Below are 25104 nucleotides of genomic sequence, written 5' to 3'. Positions count from 1 at the left end.
CTCCACTCACTCAGCCCCTGCTCTGGTGCATGTCTTCATCACCTCATGCCTAGACTATTATAATAGCTTGCTGGTTGTTGGGCTCTTTGGCTCAAGTCTCTTGACTCCAATCTATCTTCCACTTGGCTACCAAAATAATTTTCAAGTCATTGTCACCACCCCCACCCTCCCATTCAATAAATTGCAGCAGCTTCCTATTACCTCCAGAATCAAATATAAAATCTTCTGTTTGACTTTTAAAGCCCTTCATATTCTATGCCCTTCCTACCTTTCCAGTCTTCATAGACCCCATGTATTCTGCAATCCAATGACTCTGGTCTCCTTAATATGCTTTACACAAGATACTTGATCTCTCAACTCGAGGTATTTTCACTAGCTGTCCTACAAGCCTGGAACTAACTAACTAACTAACTAACTCTCTCTCTCTCTCACTCTTTCTCTCTCTCTCCCTCAGCTAAAGTCCAACCTTTACCACAAAGCCTTTTCAAATTCCCCTTAGTGTCTGTTGATTTTCCAATTTACCCTATATATCTCTTGTTTGTACACAGTTGTTTACATTCTCCACCAACAGACTATGAAGAGAGAAAGCACTGGATTGGTGTGTGTGTGTGTGTGTGTACATGCATGTATACATATATACACACATATTATATACAAATATATCTATACATAAATATATTTATATTAGGCACTTAGAGTGCCTGACAGATGCACAGAGACAGACACAGAGGCAGAGAAAGAGACAGACAGAGAAAGAGAAGAGAGAAAGAATTCTAGATGTCATCCAAGGAGAACCCAAAGTCTCTACTGCAGTTGCCTGGTTATAGGATATGAAGGAGACTGCCAACTCCTTTCATGTTGGCTTCTTTCCAAAGTCTTTTCCTTCAGCAACCTGAAGTGGAGTGTTGGCCTCTTCCATCTTCTCTCCCAAAGTTGGAAGCCAAAAGTGCCCAAAGCAACTCAAAAACACCAAGAAGACTTGAAGAAGGCTGGAGCTCTCTCATCTTTTGCCAGCTCTGCTCCACTCACCACTGCCAAACCCCATGCAGGGCAGGGCATTCGTCTGCATTAATGAGGAAAGAGTATGTATGGGCTTTGGGACAAAGGTTATACAAACATTACTAAATGGAAGGTTGAGTAAGAATCATTATAACATTAACATGACATCCATAAACCTGAGCTCTCCACTTGCCACTAATGCACTTGTTCATGGGGAAGAGTGGACACAAACATACAGTATTATTGTAGTGAGGGAATCCATATGTGAAGGGCAGGCAGCTCATAGTCCAGGAACTTCAGGCCTGGATGTCTCTTCTTTTTCTCAGGAGCAGTCCATCCAGAGATCCATCGAGAGACATGGCATCAGTACTGCTAAGCTGGGCTGCTTTTCTGGGGACTGCTCTGCTCCTTTTCAGGATGGGTTTAGGTGGTGCTAAATTCTTTCAGACAAAGAGCAGAGACCCTTAGCCTGGAATTTGTAGAGTTTTCCCAATTTTGTATCCTCAGCTGGGATATGAGGGGTGTTTACCTCCCAGGTAACAGGGGACAGTACAAACAAAGGTAATGTAATATTCTATTCTAATAATAATTCATTTTAAGCCTAGGGAATAATATAATGGTCCCTAAGGTCTACTTGGTTGCATTGTCTTCAGATTTAGAGTTTATTTTTGGTGAAAATTACTGAATTCAGTTACAATCACTCCAGACCCCAAGTTAGGAAAATTCTTAACATATAGGCAGATGTTTGTACTCTGTATCTCTTGTTGACTTCTGGCTTCTTTGTGGTTGAGGTAAAATTAAATTTACTAGAAATGTTTGGATAATTAAAATGGCAGGTTATATTATAATGCATGTGGATAGATAGGCAATTGGAAGGGAAGTTGGGGGAAGAGGTCTTCCTTCCTGGGTCCTCTAAATGGGTATATCTCACTCAAAGTGAGAATGCTATAGGACCTCATCCTGAAAGGGCCAGGGTCTCCCATTGCATCGTGGGCCATCTCCAGTCATCGTGATGAATATCAGGCCACTGGACCCAGATGGCTCAGGAGAAGAAAGTGAGGTTGGTGACCTTGCACAGCCCTCCCTCACTCAGATCAAAGCCAACTGCAAGTCATGTCATCATCTTGATGTCACGGTCCTCTTTAAGAATGAAGGACAAACACAACAACTCCAAATGTCCTGTAGAGTTAAATGACTCTCCTTGATATCTCCCATTTCTGCCCTAGTTCAGTGTTTCCCTTGCTCCTCAAAGGTGCTCTGTAAATGCCATACTTGCTCCAACCTCACAGCCAAGGCCCTTGGAATCTCTCCCTCCCTTCTGAGATAGCTTCTTCCATTTATATAAATTGCTAAGGGAATGACCCAGTGTCTTAAACCATGGCTTTGACTGATTCAAAGAGGTATATGCAGGTCTTGTTCACCACTCAATTCTGATTGTCTGCTTCAGTCAAAAGGGGCTCTTATCTAGTTATCAGAGCAAAAAATGGAGGGGGGTGGGGGGGGTGGGGTGGCTGCAACCTTATTCTTACCATAGTAAAGCTCTTTTTTTTTTTTTTTTAGCACCAATCATCTTTTACTGGCAGCAGGTGGCAGTGCAGAGAAAGGAAATTTACTGCCTTTCTTCTACCACAGCTCTTTTCCACCAATCTTTTCTTAAGACTTCCCAGTCTAAAGCAGGGTCCCTTCGCCTTTCAATTAAAAAACAAAAAACTCGCATTTAGCTCATGGTGATTAACAAAATCCTTATTTCTGCCATATAAACCATAACCATGCAATTACACATGTCCAATAATCATAAATAATTCTGGAGTGCAGGGTTGCCCAGCTATCACCTCCAAAGCACTTCTGTCAGTCATATGAAAATCAGATGCCAGGGAAAAAAACACAGCATCCATGTGTGCCCTGAAATGCCTTGTCTCTGCAACCTACTTTCTTGGTGTTTCTCAAATATGCAAGTCTCATTTGGAGTTTTTTGTCTTTTTAATGAACAAATTGTCAAGGGTTTCCTCTCAGATGTAGATGAAAATAGTTCCTCCTGAGAGTTTCTTTATGTCTGGTGGCTGGAATAGAGAAAGGAGACTTGTTAAGGCATACTTTGTTATAGCCCAAAGTTTTAAGTTGTGTGTGTTTCTACATACAGTCAGAGATCCCCAGGTGCCTCCAGACTGATCAATATTAAGGCAGCTTCCAGTGACATCAGGGTTTGTACAAAATCAGTCTATCATTCAGAATTCCCACTCTGGCTGACTGTCCTAATGGGTCAGTTTGGACTATTGATCTTAGAAACAGCAACATCATAGTGGTCAGCCTGAAGGACAACTACATCCCAGATCCAGGTGGTGTTTGAACACCTCACTAGGCCCACAGAGACCAAAATCTTGAATGTAAACAGCAAGTGACTAGAGGATGCTGGTCCATGTGCAAGTAAACTGCATATATCTGCCAAGACAGGAGGAGGGAACCCTTTTGGGTTTTTTTCCCCAGATGAAGAAGAGTAGGAAGTAAGGCAGAAGAAAAAGGAGGAAGGTGGGGAAAGGAAGGAGATTTATGGGCTTGGTTAAAATGACCTTCGTTTTAGACTTAGTCATGGTCTCTCTGCATTAAGTATGGACAGAAAGATGTGGGGAGATAAGGAAAAAGCTTGGGGGAAAGAGGGTTGGTATAAAACTTGGGAAGAAAGAGATGGTGAAGTATAATAGTGCTGAATCCTATCCAGTCACCAGCATCATTCAGTGTAAGCTGTGGGACGGATGAAGATGTGCAGATCACTCGCGGAAATGTATAACCCTGGGTTCTCTCTCCTAATCTCCAGGCTCTCATCATCAACTGCTTATTGGATATTTCCACCTCAATGTCTTAAAGTTCTCTCAAATTCAATATGTCTAAAATAGAACTCATGATTTTCTTTGTGAAACCTGCTCTCGTCTCCCCCAAAGATCATTGGGGTACGAACAGAACTTTCTTCCCCTCCTCCAAATCACACTTCCACCAAAGTAAGCCTGATGAAATGATTCATGATGAAACATACTAAATACCTTCAGAGAGAGGACGGATGGCACCAGAGAACAGATTTTTCTTTCTTCATGTTTTAGAACATGGCTAATGCAGAAATTTATTTTGTATGATTATACACACACATACACACATATGTAATGGGCTTTGTTTTTCCTTGCCTTCTCAGTGAGGGGGGAGAAGAAAATTCAGAACTGAAAATAAAATAGAATTTAATTGTTTTTAAAAAGTTAGGCTAAATCATTCAAAGTTAGACCACAGCTTGGGTTCCCCTCCGGAAAGAAAAAAAGACATAAACAGTGTGAGTAGAAGAGGGATATGAAGGAAAATAACAAGGGGGGGTAATTATAACCCTTAGAACTGACCCTCTGGACTTCACCACCTGTTCCTTCTCATTGCAGTCTGACTCTAGGACAGGCTTGGGACTATGGGAGGCCTCCTCTCTAGAGCACTGCAGCCAAGTCAAGCCAAGAAGCACTTCCTGGCACAGTGCTAAGCAGTCCCTGTCCTCAAGGAGTTTATGTTCTGATGGGGAAGATAAACACATAAAAGAAAATTGAAAAGCAGGTGTTAGGGCAGGCCTGCACAACCTGTGGCTACCAAAGGTTTTGGGGTGGCCTGTGAAAAATGTAGAGGAAAACCCTCTACATTTTTCATGGGCCACCCGAAATCCTTTGGCTTGCTGCAAGTGGCCTGTGGGCCACAGGTTGTACAGGCCTAGGTTAGGGGATGGTGGAGAAGACAGCCTAAAAGTGGAGTAGAGCCAGGAGATAAGTGAAGGAGTGAATGTGGCTGGCCTGGACAATTCTCTTAAAATGGAGGTTTGGGGAAGTGACAAATTAGCAGAAGGGGCCATGGGGTAGAAGGACCTTCTAGGGCAGACCTGTACATAGGGGCCAAAATTAAAACAGGATAAACTTCTTCAGGCTGCAGATTGGTTTTTAGGGGGTCACTTTCCAAGTAAAGGTAACTAGACAAAGGTTAGTTGCTGTGCATCACATGACAAACAGGAGAGAGTGCGGCTCAGTGACAGGCTGCCTGAAATCCTTTGGCAAAGCAGCCCTCAGGCCATGTTGTGCAGGCCTGTTCTAGGGTGAGAAGGCTGCTGGGTTGTGATGGATTACTACAGAAGGATGAGGAGCAAGGGAGGAGGGGGAGAAGCAAGGATTTGCATTCTGTAGTATCTTCACACTGTCTGTGGCAGACAGGTGGTCTGAGTCCCCTTGAAAATGCCCTAGATTCCTGCCTAGTAGGGGTTGGGGGAGTGGGTGGTTGATAATTCTGGCCAAGGGACTCTCTGGGCCCCATTCCCCTAAGTACAAAAACTGCACCTGTAAAAACAAGTATGGCAGACGAAGGCAAAAACCAACGAATGGCTCTTGTTCTCCTCCTAGCCAGGTATGCCTCAAAGGGGAGATCTTTATAACCTTCTTGGCAGGGAAATGAAAAAATAAACTAATGCCAAGGAAGTTATTTATTACCTGACTCTCCAACTTTAAACTTTATTGTCTGTCAGTGATTCACAGCAATTATCAAAATAATGTTGCTATGACAAAAGGAAGTCATGAGCAAGTGGAACTAAGAGATCATCCTGTGATTATACAAATGAGGAAACTGAGACCCTGAGAGGGGATGCCTTAGAATAACAACATCACAGATTTGGAGCTGGATGGATCCTTAGAAGTCATTTGGTCCAACGACCACATTTTAGAGTTGAAGAAACTGAGGCCCCAAGATAGGACGGGGACTTGCCCAATCACATCAAAACTAGTTATCAGAGAGGAGGTAAAATCAGAAGACAGGCCTCCTGACTCCCAGTCTAATATTCTCCATATGCATCTGGATTGAAGATTTTGGGCAAAATTCTCCTGTAATTATTTACTTTTGAATAAATGAATTTCCATACCATTTCATCAGTCACTGCTTCCAAGTCCCTTTCTGCTTTCTCTGGCCATTTTAATGCTGCTTACACTTCTGTTGACATAGTTACTGTTAAGTTTGTTCTGTTTTGTTTTTCTAGGTTTTGTTGCTCTGAATTATTTCATAGGGTCATAGTGATGGAATCCTAATAAAGCTGCCCAATATTCTAGCTTCCTTATGGGCCCCACTGAACAGCAGGTATATCTTGATTTAACCACATAATCTGGCTTTAAGCACACCTCAGTCCCCCAGACTTGATATTGCCCCTAGCTAACCACTGCCCTCATATCTAATTCATATATTTGAACAGGTGTGTTCTTGGACTCAACCAGAATCACATCATCCATTTAGCCCAAGACAGGACCACAATACCTAATTACCCATCTTGACCAGACAGAACCACAATAGTTAGCCAATTGGAGGGCAGCATGACCAGAGTGTTTAACCACTGAACCATAGAAGGGATCCCTCCCCTATTACCTAATCCTGTAACAACCCCCCTGCCTTTTTAATATTCATAATTTCTATTATGTAATTACATCTTTAACCTATAAAAATCCATCTTGCTTTCTCTGAAGTTGCTGGTTCCTCTTGGAACTTAGCCTGCTCCATGAGAGGTGTCAGTCTCGATAAATGACTATACTTGGATTAGAGGTGGTCTGATTCTGAATTCTTTGAGACGGTTCCACCACAATATATCATGAAACCACAACAGTTTTTGGTGTCCCAGAGTTGAAACCACAACAATAGGACTTAAAGTTGGAAGGGGCCTCAGAGAGAGCTGTCAGAATCTCTCCACTGGCACCCACCATGCACCTATCTTATATAGTACTTATCTGTCTCACGACTCTTCTCTTTTCATCTCCACACTCCACAATAAAATATAATTTCCTTGAAGGCAGGAATTTTGCTAATTTTTTAGCCTCTCATCCCTAGCATCACTACTTAGTAAATGAAGAGATAACCTCTGAGTCAAGAAAACCTGTATTGAAATTCTGCTTCTGATATATACTGGCTGAGAGACTCTGAATAAGTCACTAAGACTTAACATAGGATTATTGGAACATAGCTTGAGAGATAAAAGGGATCTCAGAGGGCATCTAGTATACCCCCTTCCTTTTACATGTAAAATGGGTGTCCATATTATGTCCATATAGGTTGCACATGTGATGCAGTGATAGATATCACTGGGATTTTGCCCAACACTTTCCAAGGAAGATCATAATTCCTGCTTTGAGGGGAGCAACAGAAGGGCAATGATGATGGGTGCTCTGTTCTCTAGTCTCTTAGAGGGGTACTAGAATAAAATTAAATCTATCTATTCCCCCCAAATTGTGTTGATTTAATGGTGCAATATGTTCAAAAATAAAATCACTTCCCTACTTGCTAGCCCCTAAAGAAGGAAGATAGCTCCAACCCTGGACTCACTGGCTTGACCCCTTCTCACCATTCAGCCTTCTCTCTACCAACCTGACGTCATCTTCTACATGCATCAGATTTGGGAAGGGGTAGATTACATACAGACAAGAGGTTAAGGAACCAGCCTAAAGTTACACAGGTAATTAGTGATAGATGTTTTCCTCTGTGCCCCCACCAACCAACTTCTATTGATTTTCATTGGTAAAGAGAATTTCCTAAAACTGGGAATTCCCTATACCACATAGATCTGGATGAGACCAAAAGAAAATTATATTAATGCCAATTATGTTATACCAATTATATTAATACCAATCTCCAACTGTTAGAAATTTAGATTGCTTCCAATTTTCTTGAAATTATAAATAATGTTGTTACATGTCCAATGTTTTCTCTAAGATATAATGAGTCAGGTAAAATTCCTTATTCCAAGAATCAGAATGCCTGATTGACTCATGGCTGTAAAAATAAAAAGGACTGAGTCTTTCAGAACAGTTTGTACACACCTGGCCACAGGATCATTACGCTTCTGTGACGTTGTCCTCTGGCACCTTTTCAGCTTGTCATACCAGATCCCCACCCCTTGTAACAGAGACTAACTGGTATCTTTATTGAGCTGATCTTTGGTGCCTTAACTTGCCTATGGAGTAGCAAGAGGAATTCATTTGGTACTTGGGCAGATATGAGCCCTGGAAGTAAAGTGAGGGGAGTAAAGGGAGAAAAGCAGAGCTGAGGTAGAGAATTCCTCCTAGGCCAAAAGGGCCAGAGAGATCAGAGCAGCCCTTGAAGTCAGGAGACATTGAGGAGAATCCTGAGGTCATATCAGGTAATCTCCAAGATCTTTTCCACTTTCTAATGTTAATTAACTGTGACTCAGGGAATCAGTAAGAAATCTCTCTTGTCCAATTTTTTGAGGGAGAGCACTGCCTTCCAAATGAGTCTCTGGTCAAATTTTAGCCTAAGTGTTCCTAGCCTGCACCAAATTCCCCCATCACAATTATGGACCATCATCTAAAGAGGTACCCAGGGCAGAGTCAGGAAATCTCCAGCCATCTTGGTCATTTGCCTCTATTATAGATTCCAAATTTGGGCCAGAAGTGGCCATAGGCAAAACAAGACCTGAGGCTGTATTAATTAGGTACATTCCCGCCTGACGTTGGGGTGAGGAGATCACTCAAGGACTAGAGACAAGGTGATGAAGAGCTGGCATCAAGTGGGCAGGGTTGACTTTATATAAGTAGCTCAGACCTCCAACTCCTTGTGACTTTGGGCAAACCACTTGATTTGAACTCTGTTTCCTTCGGAAGCTAGAAGGAACCATAAGAGCCAATTACCCCAATTCCCTCATTTTAGAGATAAGGAAACTGAGAGTGAGGGAAGAAATGACTTAATAAGGTCCCACATAAAAGTGGATTATGTGAAACTGTGGGGATAACAAGAAGGTGAGGCCTTGCCCCTTCCCATCTTATATCTACAGATGGTGGAGAAATACCTCCCTGTCCTGCCTCCAACCCCCAACCTCCCACATTGAGTTGGAATTGTCCTAGTACATTAGGGAAAAAAGTCAAGATGTCATTGAAAAGGTTCAAAGGATCATAGATGTAGGGTTGGTTGGAAAGAAACGCTGAGCACAACCCCCTCATTTTAGAGGTGAAACTGAGGCCACAAGTAGTTAAGTGCCTTGCCAAGGGTCCTAAACCTGATTAGCATTCTGTTTGAACTTATGGCTTCCTTTCTTCAAATCCAGATAACTATCCACTGTACTCCTTTATTTCTCATAGAAAAACTGGCATGGAGGAGCAGAAAAATGAAGGAGAGAACTCAAGAGTACAAAGTCAACTTTCGTTCAGTTCCTTGGGAAATTAATTGTGGGTGGGTGTGGGTGTGGGGAAAGGTCTTTGACAGTTACAGTTAAACATTTATAAATTACTAAGTGGGTGCAGAGAGCATTGTAGTAAACTCTAAAGAATCTTCTCTATAACATTTAAGTAAGGGAGGTGGAGTCAAGATGTCAAGAGTACAGGCCCAGAGCCAGCTGAACTCTCCCAACATTTTTCTCTAAGCAACTTTAAAATAGTGCCTCAAATAAAATTTTGAAGTGGCAGAGTCAATAAAGTTCAGAGGGAGACATTTTTCCAGCCCAAGATAATTTAGGAGGTTGGCAGGAGAAGTCTGTAACGCTGGGATGGGCAATGAGCTCTGGAGACAGCCAGGACAGCAACGGTAGTAGCTTTGGGAGCTCTCAGTCCACAGTCAGTAAGGGGGTCAGACAACTGGACAGAAAGAGATTACTGTGGACCTTTTGCTGGCACTGGGTACAGCTGGCACTGATTGGCAATTCTATTGCCCAAAGGCAGTTCTGGGTTGTAGTTCTAGGGCAGAGAAGAGTTCTCTTCTGGTGGTCAGTCACAAGGGAGCAGGGGTCCTGGTCATAGTTCCAGAGTCAAGAAGAGTGCTAGTGTTTGTGACTGCAGGTGAGTGGGGGACCTGGTCATAGTTCTAGGGTCAAGAGGAACACTGGTTCTTACAGCTGCAGGGCTGCAAGGGGCCCTTCCAGGGAAAAGACAAGATCATAGGGCAGTGACAACACCTCTCCCCAAATCACACCACCTTGAAAGCACTAGAAACCTGCAGACCTCTCAGAACTAGCTCTGAAAATAATAGTACAAAAAAGCCTGATGCTTGGCACAGTGCCTCCCTATCCTCAGCTGAGCAGAACCCAATTTTAAAGTTCAAAATGAAGAAGATAAAGGCTGGAAAAATGAGTAAGCAAATAAACAAGCAAAAAACAACCCCCGATCATAAAAAATACTAAGGTGGCAGAGAAAATCAAGATATAAACTCAGAGGAAGACAACAATGTAAAAACAGCTACAAGCAAAGACTCAAAGAAAAATGCTTATTGGACCAAAGGCTAGTAAGAATTCCCGAAAGAGTTTTTAAAAAGAGATAAACATAGTAGAGAAAATATTGGGAAAAGAAATGAGAGTGAAGCAAGCAAATTATGAAAAGAGAATTAACAGCTTGATAAAAGAGGCACAAAAAATACTGAAGAAAATATTGCCTTAATAAAAAAAAAACAGAATATACCTAACAGTAAAAGAAGTATAATAATTCACTGAAGACACAAAATTCTTGAAAAAGCAGAATAGGCCAAAGGGAAAAAGAGATACAAAAACTCAATGAAGAAAATATAATTCCTTAAAAATTAGAATTAAGCAAATGGAAACCAGTAAGTTCATGAGATTCCAAAAAACAATAAAAGCAAAGTCAAAAGAATGAAAAAAAAATAGAAGAAAATGTGAAATAACTCACTGGAAAAATAATTCAGGAATATATATAGAGGAGAGATCATTTAAGAATTATCGAGCTACCTGAAAGTCATGATTTTAAAAAAGGGTCTAGATATGATATTTCAAGAAATTATAAAAGAAAAATGCCCCAATATCTTAGATCCAGAGGGTAAAATAGAAATTAAAAGACTGTACCAATCACCTCCTGAAAGATATTCCAAAATGGAAACTCCCAAGGAATATTACAGTTAAATTTTAGAGCTTCCAGGTCAAGGAGAAAATAATTAGGATTGTCCTAATATATTAGGGAAAAAAGTCAAGATGTCATTGAAAAGGTTCAAAGGATCATAGATTTAGGGTTGTTTGGAAAGGAACACTGAGTACAATTCCCTCATTTTAGAGGTGAAACTGAGGCCACAAGTAGTAAAATGATTTGCCAAGGGCCAGTGGCCAGAAAGAAACAATCCAAATATCATGGAGTCAGGATCACATAAGATTTAGCAGCTTCCATGTTATAGGAGTAGACTTGGAATACGATATTCTAGAAAGTAAAGGAACCAGGATTAAAACCAAGAATAACCTGCCCTGCAAAATACTACAATCCTTCAGGGCTGGGGATTAGGAAATATGTTTCCCATATATATCTAAGTTCCCGTATCGATGATTCATGCAACTCCTAAGAACTTTATCATTATTAGGGTACTGGAAGGAGTCCACATAGACAGAGGGCATTGATGTGAGTCAATTATGTTGGGGTGATATAAAAAAAAGCAGGGGTGAGAAAGATGGATGCACTGGGAGAAAGGGGAAGGGAGAATTAGGGAAATAGGGAAATTTTTCTCATGTAAAAGAGGCATGTGAGGAAGAGCTTTTATAGTGGAGAGGAAAATGGTGGTGGTGGAATATGGCAAATAATGCTTGAACCTCTCTCACTGTAATTGGTTCAAAGAGGGAAGGAAAAAATATAATATGTATCATATATCTATATAGTATGAGTTATATATATATATATCTATATATATCTATATAGTTGTGTTTTATACCTATATATATAATGTATATATACACATATACACACACATGCACACTCAGCTGGGTATAGAAATCTACCTTAACCAATAAGGAAATGGGAGGGGAAGGGAATAAAGGACACTGGGGAGAGAGATGACAAAAAGGAGAGTGGGTTAAGGGAGGCAGTGCTCAGATGCAAAACAGATTTTTGAAGAGGGACAAGATAAACAAATAAGTATAAACAGAAGAAAATAGGATGAATCAAAATAGATAATATATAACATAATAATCATAATTGTGAATGTAAATGGGATGTGCTCACTCGTAAAACAGAAGCAGATATCCAGAATCCAACAAGAGACACACTTGAAATACACACAGAGTTAAAATAAAGAGCTGGAATAGTCTATTATGCTTCAGCTGAAGTGAAGAGGGCAGGGGTGGCAATCACAACCTCAGACAAAGCAAAAGCAAAATTAGACATAATTGAAAGAGATCATCAGGAAAACTACATTTTGTTAAAAGGTACCATAGACAATGAAATAATATTAAAAAATTTTACAGTGAATTTCTCTGATAAAGGTCTCATTCCTCAAATAAAAAGGGAACTGAGTCAAATTTATAAACATGGTCATCCTGGTAAATGGTCACAAGATACAAACAGACTGTTTTCAGAAAAAAATCACAACTAGCTATAATCACATGAAAAAATGCTTGAAATCATTATTGATTAGAGAAAGGTAAATTAAAATAACTCTGAGGTATCACCTCATGCCCATCAGAAAGGACAAATGCTGGAGGAGATAAGGGAAAACAGGTACATTAATAAATTGGTGGTAGAGTAGTAAACTGGTCCAACCATTCTGGAGTACATGGTAAGATCTGTGCAAAGGGAAGTGAGAAGAACTGGGAGATCATTGTAATACAGTAATAGCCATGTTGTAATGATGATCAATTGTAAAAGACTTGGCTACTTTGATCAATATAGTGATCCAAGACAATTCCAAAAGATTCAGGATGAAAAAATGCTATCCACTGAGAGATAGAAAGAGAGAGAGAGAGAGAGAGAGAGAGAGAGAGAGAGAGAGAGAGAGAGAGAGAGAGAGAGAGAGAGAGAGATTACTGATGGGCTGAGTACAAATCGAAGTACAATTTTCCCACTTTATATTTTTTTTTGCTTATTTTGGAAATGTGGCTAATAAGGAAATACGTTTTGTATGATTTCACATATGTAATTGATATACTGTTTGCCTTCTCAGTGAATGGGGAAAGGGTGGGAGAGAGGAAGAGAATCTGGACCTTAAAATTTTAAAAAGCATGTAATAATAATGAAGTTTAGGTAAGACATGCCTTTTGTCCTTAGGGAATTTAAAAGAGTATTAAGGGCTGAGATACTAATAGACAACTGCACAACAAAATAATGCCTGGGTGAGTGCATTAGAGGAGATGCAAACCAAGTGTTATACAAGGTGAGAGGTGGAAGGTAGTGGAATAATTATTGACTTGGAGGGTTGGGAGAAAGACAGAGAGAAGTTCAACCCAAGAATTCGTTAACTCCCAGGAATTCTTATTTCTGGGTTGGAATCATTTATATGAGTTTACCTATGACCCTAGCAGGGAGGGGTTTTGTCACCTGGATGCATGATGGATTCAGGAAGTATTGGCATGTTGGGGAAGGCAAGCTGTTGAGCATAGGCTGTGGTGGGAAGGGTCCTGAATTTCACTATCTGCTGAATACTTTAGGAAAAGGGGGAGGGAGGTGGAAAGGTCTGTCAGATTTTTTAGCATAGGACATAGGCCCAGTTAATCCAGTGGCAAGTACACCATAATCTGGGCTGGTATTACAGGGTAGGAGCAAAGTCTTATTTATATATTGTTATATCTTGTACATTATGTAATACCCTTACTAAAATATTGCATGCTAGAGTTCCATTATCGAGTGAGTTAAGAGTTCAGACTCCTCCCCCAAAAGAATCCAGGGAATTTGCCCTCCACTCTACGTTAGTCTCTCTCTTATTTCAAGAGGGGTTAGGAGCTCCTTCCTTCTTCCCCAGCAGTTTCCTTTGATCTCCCAGCTATCTGCTCAGTCTCTTCCAAACCCCAGACAGTCCCTTACTTACATTTAGCAAGGTAGAGGTATTAGGGGAGAGTGGGTTGCTAATGGGTTCAGTGGATCAACCAGGGGCCTCACTTGCCACATGCCTATCATAATTCTCTGCCCAGAGCCATTATTAACTAATCATTCTAACTTGTGGGAACAAATAACTCACAAGACTCCTTCAAATTAGCATTTGAAAACAAAGACAATTGGGGGTGGGGTGAAGAGGTCTTACCCTTTAGATAGAGTTCTATAGTTGGAAGATGGAGACCCAGGATACCCCAAACTGCTTCCGGGTGGGAGCAGGGAATGAGGAAGGAGCAGGGTGGAGTTGGCTGGGGAGATGCATACCCAGGCCATAATTATTCTTGCTAACTAGGTGCCAAGCTTAATTGTGTCTACTTGCCCTTTAAGTTTGTGACCCTCTAAATTTCAACACCCAAGGGCAAAATTTTAGTCAGTCCCCACCCCTCATTCTTTTGTAAGTCCCTTAAAAGCAAGGTCTATGTAATATCAATCAAGCTTAGAACAGTAATTTGTGCTTGGCTAGAAAAAATTAATATGCTTTGTGAGTTTTGAGTTATTCTCAAAATAATTATAAGGCAAAAAAGTACAGAAGGAGACCAGAGAGGATGAACTAGGAGCCCCAGAATTATTTTAGGACCAGAGGGAACTGGATTTACTATTTCTCTGTGTTTCTCTCCCCACTTCTTTTTTTTCTGCTGGTTCCCCTTGCCTTTCACTCTATCTTTGGTCTCTCTCTTATTTCAAAAGGGAATGTGTCAAATCGACACATTCTGTGTCCTGGGCCTCAGTTTCCCCTTCCCAGATGTTCTATATTTTTCTAGGCTTTAGTACACATGCTCCTGTATTTACTCTCCCAATTCTGTTTACTCCCTGCACCACTTTGCAATCAGCTGCTTCCTAGGCCTAGTGTCATTACTTTTAGGGTTATAAATCGGTAATTCCTCATCTCTTTCTCCTTACTTGTCTGCCAATGGGGCTGGGGAAAGCATCAAACAGCTGGGAATCCCCACCCACTGCCCTTTAGCCAAGCTGCTGGAGGCCCGTCACCATAACCTGTTCAGTGGAGATGGCTTCCCTGGGTTGGTCCTAGTTCAGATTCAGGACTGACATAAAACTTCAGGGAGGTCAAAGGTTTCTCACAAGATCCATTTATTTCCTGATTTCTTTTCCTGGAGTGTTCACTTTTCCAGACGCTTCTGAGGGTGACGGGACCAGACTGAAGTACACAGAGGCCAAGCAGAATTGACACCATTGGGGAAGGAGATGCTGGTCTTCTGGCTCCTGCTTCTTGTACTTCAGCTCTCAGTTTCCCAGTTGGTTGCTGATAAGAAAGGTGAGTGGCTCCCTTCCTCCATTCTCAAGTCTTGGAGGTTTTCAGTCCTCTTTTTGTGAGGCAAAAATTGGTGTTGGAGACCTCTCCCTACAAATCAATGCATCTCTTCTTAGGACTCCTTTTTGCCCCCTTTCTCTCCTCTCCTTCCCAGTCCCTCGTTGCCCTGTCCCCATTTTAATATTTCAACACCTTTATTCTTCTCCCCCTCTCAGTCTCCTTCTATTCTTTCCCACTCTTTGACCTCCTTTTCTCTAAATCTTTTCAGGCACTTTCTCCACCCACCCTGCTCACCATTTCCCATTTTTCCTCTCTTCTCCCTGGGGTTTCCTTCTTTGCTGCCCCCTCAGGTTTCTTTCTGCTGTAGTGGAATGAGCACTAACTGGGATCAAGGAACCTGGGTTTGTGACTGAGTGGGAAGAATGATACCATGATCTGGGGCTTTGGAGTCACAGGATGTGGGTTCAAATGTCACTTCTGCTGCTTCTTACCTGTGTGATCCTGGACAAATCACTTAGCCCTTCTGGTCCTCAGTTTTCTCTCCTACAAAATGAAGGGGCTGGGCTAGAAACCTCTAAGGGTCCCTGTCCAGTCTTAACTTTGTAGTCTGATGCTAAATCCTACCTCTGAGGCTTACTTTTCAGGTTCTCACTTTGAGTGAGGTAAAGTCCATTCAGGGAAGAGGCCTCTTTAAGAAGTGAGTCAAGGGATGGCCTCTTTAATTAAAACAAAAAAAATCAAATTGAGAGGGAAAGACCCTCAGGGTTGTCGGTCAAAAGAGAAATAGTTACTATTGGCATATTAACTGGTACTTGGGCAGGGAGCTATTGTTGTCCAACTTAGGAGCTTCAGAGTGAAATGGGTTTAAGGTTTGGTCTTTGAGGAAGATCTAGCCAGTAAACCCCAAGCTAACTAGGCAGCTTCAGGCCATCAAAATTTACCTCCTTTTAGAGAGATAGACCTTGGCAGAGGTAGAGGCAGAGGCCTAGTCACTGAAAGTGAGAACCTGAAAAGGCCTTAGCCTAAAAGGGCCAAGGTCTCCCATTGCATCTCCAGTCCTCCTGGTGAATATCTGGCTACTGGACCCAGATGGCTCTGGAGGAAAAAGTGAAGCTGGTGACCTTGCACAACCCTCCCTCCCTCAAATCCAAGTCAATTGCAAGTCATGGCATTGTCTCCCTGATGTCATGGTCCTCTTTGAAAATGAAGGACAAACACAACCACCGGAGGCTTACTATCTGCCTTGCCTAAATGAAACATTTAAACACCCACCTCTCTCCTCAGTAAAATAAGAGGATTAGACCAGATGATCTCTGGGATCCCTTTTGGTTCCAGAGCTATGCTCCTTGGGATCTGACCCCTAGGTCTTCCCTTCTCCTTCTTTTTCCTTCTCTATACCTGAAATCTCCTTAAAAAGACAGTCAAGACAGGTTGGACTCTGCTGTCTGAGTTATGCCCTAGCCTTTTCTAGGACCACCCTTTAGCACAGTTGAGGAACCAAAGAAATCAAATGGGTCACACCTTGGATTCTGGCTCAGCCCCAGTCTTGGCTAGGGCAAGAAAGAATGGGGGTACAATGGAGTGGTTCCCCTTGCCCCATAAGAGTTTTGCTTTTCTTTCACCATCCCACCCCCCACATAGTCTATCTTCCTTGGGGTTTCCATCTGACCACCAGCCTCAGAGGCTGAAGGCAAGGGGGAAAGGAACAACCATTTATATAGCACCTACTATGTGCCTACCAGTCACTCTGTGAAGTGCTTTTACAAATAGTCTCTTTCAATCTTCACAACAACCCTGGAAGATAGGTGTTGTTATTATCCCCATTTTACAGTTGAAGAAACTGAGGCAAATAGGCTAAATCACTTGCCCATAGTCACACAGGTTATCAAGTGCCTGAGGTCAGTGCTCTATCCACTGCATCACCAGCTAGTTGCCTACAGGCAGAGGCAGAAGAATCAAAGAATAAGGTAAAGAATAGGTGTCAGGTGATATCATCAGAGGTCTGGGAGAGAGGGTACAGCTATGGGGGCTAGGACTTGGTTTCATCAAACCCCTCTATCTAAGGTGCAGCCCCCTTCAAACTTTCCATATTATAGCCCTCCCTACCCACCTGGTAGGAGCAGAGTGGGAATCGGAAAGGTACAGGAATAGATTGGAGTAGAATTTAGTTCCTAGAGCTAGCGTCACTTCCATGTGAGTTGTTATCAGTCCTGTAACTGTCTGGAATTTGTCCCGTCCTGGTCTTCAGCTTTATCTTGACTCAGCTGGTGAGACAGAGAAGAAATCAATTATTGGGTGTGCCTCAAGTTATTCCTTCCCATTCTCGGCACCCACCCAGAACCCCAAGCCTGTGAGGCAAACCTGGAACAAACTTGTTTTTTGGTCTACTGGTAGTTATGTTTCTTCCAGTCCCTGGAGGAGGTCATTGACCATCACACATACACTGCTTCTCTTTCCTCCCACTTTAACAAAACTGGTATCAAGGCACCAAGGACAAACTTCTAATGGGACCTGCCTACTCACATGCACACAGCACTCTTCCCTACATTGTCTCCTTTATGATGCTCATGTGTCAAGGTAAATGTTATTTAGCCCCATTTCAGGGATGAAGAAACTGAAACTCACAAAAGGGAAATGACTTGCCTAAATTTACATGACTAGTTATTGGCAGAATTATGACTCTAACTCGGGTCTTCTGGACTTCAAGTCCAATGAATTTTTCAGGCCCACTCTGCCTGGGTCCCAACCTACGAGTGCAACATGTTCCCCTACTTGAGTTACTTCTATTTTAACAACAGACCCCTAGACTGAGCCAAAAGACTAAGTGTCTAACAGTAGAATTTCTAGTATTTTGATAGAGAGGAGGGAGCTGTCCCAGTGCCTCCATGTCATCCCACATCATCTTTATCACTCTACTCTAAGTCGTGTGTTCAGTGGATGGGCTATAACCATCAGAGCCATAAACAGGAATTCTGGTACCTGAGACAAATTCAATTGACCAGGTGGTAAGGGAGGAGAGGAAGTATCCAAAGTTTGACAACTTTTATGTATGGTCAGAATGGACTAGAGGAAGATATTATAAGAGTTAGGGAGTTTGAATAACTGGAAAGCTGGGCTGCTTAAAGGGGAAGGGGCCTCTGCTGAGGTGGAGAAGGTTGTGAGTCACGAGCTGAACTTACTGGGGAGGGAGACCTGGAAGTCCATAGGTGATAGTAACAAGGATCCAGGCAGGGTGAATTGAACTTTAAAGGAAGATAAATTGCTGCTGAGTGATGATGGGAGAAAGAGGATCTGAAAGTGGCATTAGAGAGCAAGGAACACGCCAATTCTTCTTCCTGTGTGTCAGGAGTATGAGAGAAGGCACAGGCCAACTCTGCAAAGAGTACCAGGAAATATACAAAAAGCTAGGCTTCAATGAGCACTGGAAGATGAAAAGATTATAGCTATGATCAAATGTGTAGGGCTGGAAGGGACCTGAGAGTTCATCTAGTCTGATCCAGAGGTTAAGTGACTTTCCCAAGACCACAGAGATTCTGATTCCATGTTGTGGTTCAGTCATATCTAACTTTTCATGACCCCATTTGGGGTTTTCTTGGCAAAGATAGTGGAGTGGTTCCCCATTCATTTTCCCCAAAGGAGTATACAGGAACCAGGGAAACCCTGTAGAACAGAAATTTGTTACTGTTCAATTGTTTCAGTTGTGTCTGATTCTTCATATCCCCATTTGGGGTTTTGGGGGCAAAGATACTGAAGTGGTTTGCCCTCATTCTCATTTGAAGATGAGAAAACCGAGGGAAACATAGTGAAATGACTTGCCCAGGGTCACACAATTAGGAAGTGTCTGAGGCCAGATTTGAACTCATGAAGATGAGTCTTCCTGACTCTACATTCAGCACTTCACCTCCTGTACCACCTAGTTGCCCTCCTGATTCCATATCCAGTGCTCTTTCTACCCTTCCACAGAAGAAATGTGAAAGGGTAAGATCTAGGACGAAGGGGAAATTTGTTACTAAGGGAGGAGAGTTCCAAAGGACATAGTTGAAAGAGAGAGAAGAGGGTAGAGAGTGGGGCTAGGGGCCCTAGGGAGTTTAACTACTAGAGAAGAGGCACCAGTGTTAGCTGATCTCATGCTGATCCCTAATGTCCCAGTTGGGATGGGTCCATAAGCCAAGTAACACACTGGGGCAGTCCATCCCCTGGAAAATGATAGCTACAGGACTTGGGAGGAGGTAACCTTGACCAAGCAAGAAAGTATCCAGTAGGGCAGTCCATATGTGCAGAAAGTGACTCCCTGTCATGCTGGCACTTGGGGCAAAACCCTGACTGCGCTATGCTTAGTTCTGTAGGATCCCTACTCCCAAATTTCTTGAATATCACCCACCCCTCCCCTGAAGAAACTTCCAGGGGAATCTCAGAATGCACCTAGCCCCATTCCTCAGAATGACTTTTCCTCTCTTCTCCCAGATGAGTTTAACCTGTTGTTTATCTGAGGTCCTCCTAAAAGGTATCTTGGGCCCAAAGAACATTATAGCCAGAAGGTATTTCTGAATTTATTTGTTTGTTTGTTTTAGGCATAGGTTATCTAGTCCAACATCCTCCTTTTATAAAGTAGAAAATAAGTCCAGGGAGGAAAAGCAACTCAACCAGAATTAGAGGCACAGCCAGGCATAGAACCTAGGTCTCCTAACTCAAATCTTTACGTTGTAGAAGATGGGCATCTTCTACAGTGGTATTAAGGAAAGACTGAAGATATGATGTCCAACAGGAAGTGCTTAGGGGAGTCAGACCCATGGGCAGTACTCTACTTTTTACAAAGCAGTCCCATATGCATCTCTGAAAGGGAGACATCAATTATCTCTCTGGATCTTCCCAACAACCCTATGCTTTAGGTAGTAAGAGCATTATCAACTGCATTTTACAAATAACGAAACTGAGGTATGAAAAGTTAATTTTTTTGTGTGTTGCTCAAGATCACAAGTAGTTAAGTATCAAAGCAAGAGGGAAAAGGTTGACCTTCTTGTGTTGAGAATATAATGGGCCAGAGTCAAATGCTCTTTTCTTTCCCCAGTCCTTCCTAGATTGATTCAAGAACCTCTGGCTACTCTTTAGGTCTGCAGTGTCTTCTTGCCCAACCTAGTTATATTCTAGTCAAGCCTTATTAAGTGACCTCTTGACACCCATGATCTGAGCTAGTAGGATTAGAGATCAGGGGGCTGAGTAATGGATGAAGGATGAAGGAAATAACTTGAACTAGACTTTCTTCTATCACTCTTGTCTTTCCTTCAACACCTACTTTTCTCCCTATCTCTCCCTATTTAGGAGCTAAGGAATTGACTGCTTACCTACCTGAGCTTACCTCTTTCTGCCTGCAAAAACCCACCTCCTCTGGGAAACCCTCCTTGATAGAGGGGAGCAGGGTTTTTGCAGTGTGTTATAGTGGAAACAGCATACTTCCTCCTGGAACTTGACCTCAGTGAATTCTGAACTTCTCTTACTAGCATTAGTAAGTCTTCCATTAAACCAGTTATGTGACCTTGGGCAAGTCTCTTGCATCTCATAAAAAGTAGGCTATACAGCATTTACTATTTATAAATCTTGGGTTTGACAACCACCACCCCATGACTTAAACAGCGTAACCATTTTATAGACAAGGCAACTGAGGCATAAAGAGGTTTTATTATGTTACCCAAGATCAAAGGTGGTAAGTTTCAAAGTTGAGATTCAAACCCAGGTCTTTCTCCAAGGCAACACCCTTTCTCCTATGCCTGAAGAGATCTGAGATTTTGTCAGGGTAGCTACAGATCAAAACTCCCCTGCTGGTCTTCAAGAGCTGCTGTAGCTGAAAAATTAATCATCCTTTATTCAACTTGGTTGATCCTCAGTGAACAGACATTCTTGTGCCAGTTCTTGAAGTTGGCCTTTGAGACAAAGGAGCTGTCCCTCTTCTAAGGCGGAAAGACAGCTGGCCTTGGAGTTAGGAAAACCTGGGTTCAAGTCCCATCCTTAAACTCTCAGTGGCCCCAGACAATTATTCTGAGACTTAAGTTTCAGAACTTACAGGGAGGGAATGATGAAAACATAACTCAGGTAAAAAAAAAAAAAGAAACCTAACATTTTCAGCTGACCTCTCCCCATAGCTTCCAGCCCCAACTCTATCCCCCTGGAAAAGGAAAGGGAAAAGAGGAAACAGTAAAGCCCAGAAAGGGAGGAAAACAGATTGAGTAAGATAGGGTCAGAACCCAATAAGGGATTCACCGCCTGTCAGTCCAGTAGGATGGTTTAGTGCATTATCCTGATGTACTCAGGACATTGCTAATGATTCAGGCTGGAGCTCAATCAGATTGGAGGACACCAAGTCCAGATCTTATCAAAAGCCTACAAGATTTCCTTGGAGCAAATTCCAGAACTGAAGGCCCGGATACCGACTAGAACCCATCAGAGGTCACACAGATTTCCCTCCAGTGAAAAATAGGTTTTCCATATTCCCATCCAGGGTACACTAGGAAATACCCATGTGAAACTCTAGAAATGCTTGGTGTTAAGTGCAAATTTTACCACTTTGGGCCCTCTGTTTCCCATTCCAAGAAGCAGGGATTATGATGTCTTCTCTCTCATCATCTTGGAGGGAGAGGGGGTTGTGAGAAATAAATGAAATAATTGAGAAAGACCCCTTACAGATGGCAGCTGAGCAACAGGAAAACCCGAGACTTTCTTGCTTTACTCTATCCGCCCCTGCTTCTCCCACCCACCTTGGCCCCACACTGTGATTGCTTTCCTCCCCATCCCGCCCCTATGGCCGGCTGTCCCTAGAAATCCTCCTTTTACCCATGTGCCCCTTTTGTTCTTTTAGATCCAAGGTAGAGGTTAGATTTTACTAGCAAATAAAGGGAAATGAGATTAAAAAAAAAACACAAAAAAACCCCCCAAGCTTTAAGAGAACAGACCCTGATGAAAAGAACATTAATCTGGATCAATTCAAGAAAATAATGAAGATCTAACAGATCTTCTTCCTCTACTCTCTCCTGCTTTGATCCTTCTCTAACACCACTGCCCAATTAATTTTCCTTATGCATAAATCTGATCATGCTGCTCCTCTGGTCAAATTCCCTCTGTGGCTCCCTATTGCCCAATGAATAAAGCCTAGGGAGGGGAAATGACTTGCCCAAAGTCATACAACTTATAAGTAGCACCTTAATAAATGTTTCTTGACTGATTAACTGATATACCAAGGCCATCCTGAGAGAAGTGAGATCTAATTAAACATTTTACACCCTTTCTAGGCTACATGATGGCTCTGACCACTGCCCCAGAGTCACAGCTCATCTGCACTGCCTCTCCCAAGCAGGTAGAGCCATAACCTGGTTTTGCCACAAATGTTTGAAATTCAGAGGGTTCTGACATCAAGCATGAGCTTCCAACAGGAAGAACTAACTCATTTTAGTACTTAGCAAGAAGAATCATTTTAAATTAGGATGTTATCACTACTCCCCCCATCCCCAAGCCTTATTGCAGAGGAGCTCTTTCCTGGACAGCCTACCCTGCTTCCTCCCCAGCAGCCCAGGGTCTCTGACTCCTCTCCATGAGGCTTTGTGTCCTGAGTCGCTTTTCACCACCACTCCAATGGCCATGCTCCACTGAGTTTACCTCAAAAAATTGACTTTGGGATTTCCTTTTGGGTGTTGGTCACTAGTGCTAGAATTGCTAGCTGTAGCTCTAGAGTCAGGAAAATATTTCCCCAAGGCCCCTCCCAACCTGGGAATGCCACTGGGTACAGTGCAAATGCAGCACCAACCTAGCACCCATGCAGCACCCTCCAGCTGGCCTCCTTCACAGGTCTCTATTCTCTCTTTCAGGGCTCGATGAGAATGGAACCATCTGGGACTCAGGAGGGTGTACCTTTTCTACGAACTTTAGTGCCCCTGAGTGCCAGGGGCAGAAGGCACCCTACAACTTCACAGGTGAGGCTGGCTGCATCCCTGGAGGGACTGGGACTCTGCAGGCAAGGAGGGAAACAAAGATTCAATCACTGCCTCTTGGTGGGTAGGGGTCCAAATTACAAAATCAAGAGCTTGGACTTTTTATTTTGAATTGGATCTGTTCCTTAATATAGGGAAACTGAGACAGAAATTCCTCTCCTAACACAGATTGGCACCTCACTGCCTTAGAGGGCTATCTGGAGGGCTATCTGGAGTGCTGTGCAGGGTCCCAGAAGTGGGACTTGTCTCAGGTCTTCCTGACTGAGGAAACCTTTAGCCTTGACCGTGTCCCAGTGTAACTGACTAGATTATACCCATTACATTCCAGTCAGGAGATACCCCAATGTCCTATTAAATTTTTTTCTAGGAAGTGGATCAGAATTGGTGATTTCCTCAGTGTGGGGAACTCCTAGTAAGGAAAGTCCCTCTATTGAAACAGAGCAATGATGATCTATAAATTTGCTATCTTGGAGAACTGGAGAACTGAGAGGTTAAATAATTTGCTCATGGTAACACAGCTAAGGATATGTTGGAAGTAGGACTTAGTTAAAGCCAGGTTTCAAACCTGGCCCTCTATCGGCTCTACTAGATATCTCTCCTTGAATTTGAGAAGTTTTTCCTCTTAAGTAGATTAAAGTTTATTCGTTCCCCAAAGAGAGCTAATACTATAACTAAGGAGTTGTACTTCAGATAGATGTTTCTCTCAGTGAATTTTGGGAGACACAAGTTCTAATTCTATCTTTGCAATTTTTCTTGCCGTCTGAGCTCCTCCTCTGTTCCCACTGCCAGCATCCTAGCATAGGCCTTCCCTATCATGTGATCAGAGTACTACAGGAACCTTCTAACAGATCTTCCTCCTCTACTCTCTCCTGCTTTGATCTTTTTCTAATATCCCACTGCCCAATTACTTTTCCTTATGTATAAATTTGGTCAAGCCACTCCTCTGGTCAAAGTTCCTCCGTGGCTCCCTATTACCCAGTGAAAAAATACAAGTTCCTTTCTCTGGCATTTGTTGCCCTTCATCATCCCACTTACCAATTCTCATTTCATACCAGAAAATGGGGCTGGACAATGGGTAGGCAGAATGGGGACCTGAAAAGTCTCCAAATATTCTCATGGCAAAGAGGAAGGTTCAGATTAAATCTTTGTTTCTTAAGAGGACAAAATTATGATAAAGGAGATGTTATGAGGAAGGAGACTTTAGTTTACTGTAAAGTAACTTGCAGTTTTGGATCATAGATCCAGCTCCAGTATTCTATATAAGAGAATGGCTAGAGTGGGGGTGGGAGATAGGGAGGTGGAAGGAGGACTTGGCACCAAGATGAATGCAGCAGTACAGCAACACCAGCACCAGGGCCAGCAAGCAAAAGGTCTGCCTTCAAGTCTTGGCTATACAGCTAATTGATAGAATTACCAGCTGTGTGGCCTTATAAGAACCACTTCTTCTATAGTAGCCTGTTTGTGCTTCTTTCTCAAAGAGGACCAGTGACCATCAGGAAGGTGATGTCTTGACATGCAAGTGAATTGGATTTAAGTGATACAGGGCATTGCAAAGTCACCAGCTTCACTCTCTCCTCTGAAACCATCTGGGTTCCAGACATAGAGCAGAACAACTGAAGATGGCCTAGGGTGTAGTGGCAGACCTTGCCCTTTTAAAGCTAAAATGCTTTCCCAGGTCTCAGTTTGTCTGAAGCAACACCCATTCAGTGATTAAGGCTAGGTAAGAAATGAGGCAAAAAATGACCTCTTTCACCTACTCAAAAAAAAAAAATCAATCTTGGAAGGGAAGACCCCCAGGGTTTCTGACAAAACAGAAACAACTGTTATTTACATTCACTCTATAGTGTTAAAACCCAAGCAATGACCAATAGAGACTTGGGCTGGGACTTATTATTGGCCAATCAGTGAAAGCCAGAGTGATTTGGGTTTCAAGCATAGTCAAGTAGTGCCATCTGAATTCGAATGGACATTATCAAAGCCTCGTATAACCAAGTTCTATTTCAAGAAATTTATATGCCTTTGG

The 25104-nt window shown here is 42.4% G+C and overlaps 1 long non-coding RNA gene across 7 annotated transcripts in view; it reads right to left on the bottom strand.

Annotated features, from left to right (window-relative positions):
- Positions 1–14907: 14907 nt before the first annotated feature.
- LOC140525726 (uncharacterized) overlaps positions 14908–25104 on the bottom strand; it is a 133367-nt gene continuing 123170 nt past the window's right edge. For 6 of the 7 annotated variants that reach the window (XR_011974095.1, XR_011974096.1, XR_011974100.1 and 3 more), the window contains 2 exons: positions 17216–17369; positions 14908–15195 (listed from right to left, as the gene is read on the bottom strand). This is a non-coding gene — a long non-coding RNA (uncharacterized lncRNA). Of the gene's footprint in view, positions 15196–15596; positions 15649–17215; positions 17370–25104 lie in introns of all 7 variants that reach the window. The other variant, XR_011974098.1, reaches the window with a different exon arrangement.

Source organism: Notamacropus eugenii, chromosome 2 (genome assembly GCF_028372415.1).
Source record: "Notamacropus eugenii isolate mMacEug1 chromosome 2, mMacEug1.pri_v2, whole genome shotgun sequence".
NCBI classification, from domain to species: domain Eukaryota; kingdom Metazoa; phylum Chordata; class Mammalia; order Diprotodontia; family Macropodidae; genus Notamacropus; species Notamacropus eugenii.
The sequence above is the reverse complement of the archived record's forward strand: the minus strand, read 5'-3'. Positions and strand labels throughout refer to the sequence as shown.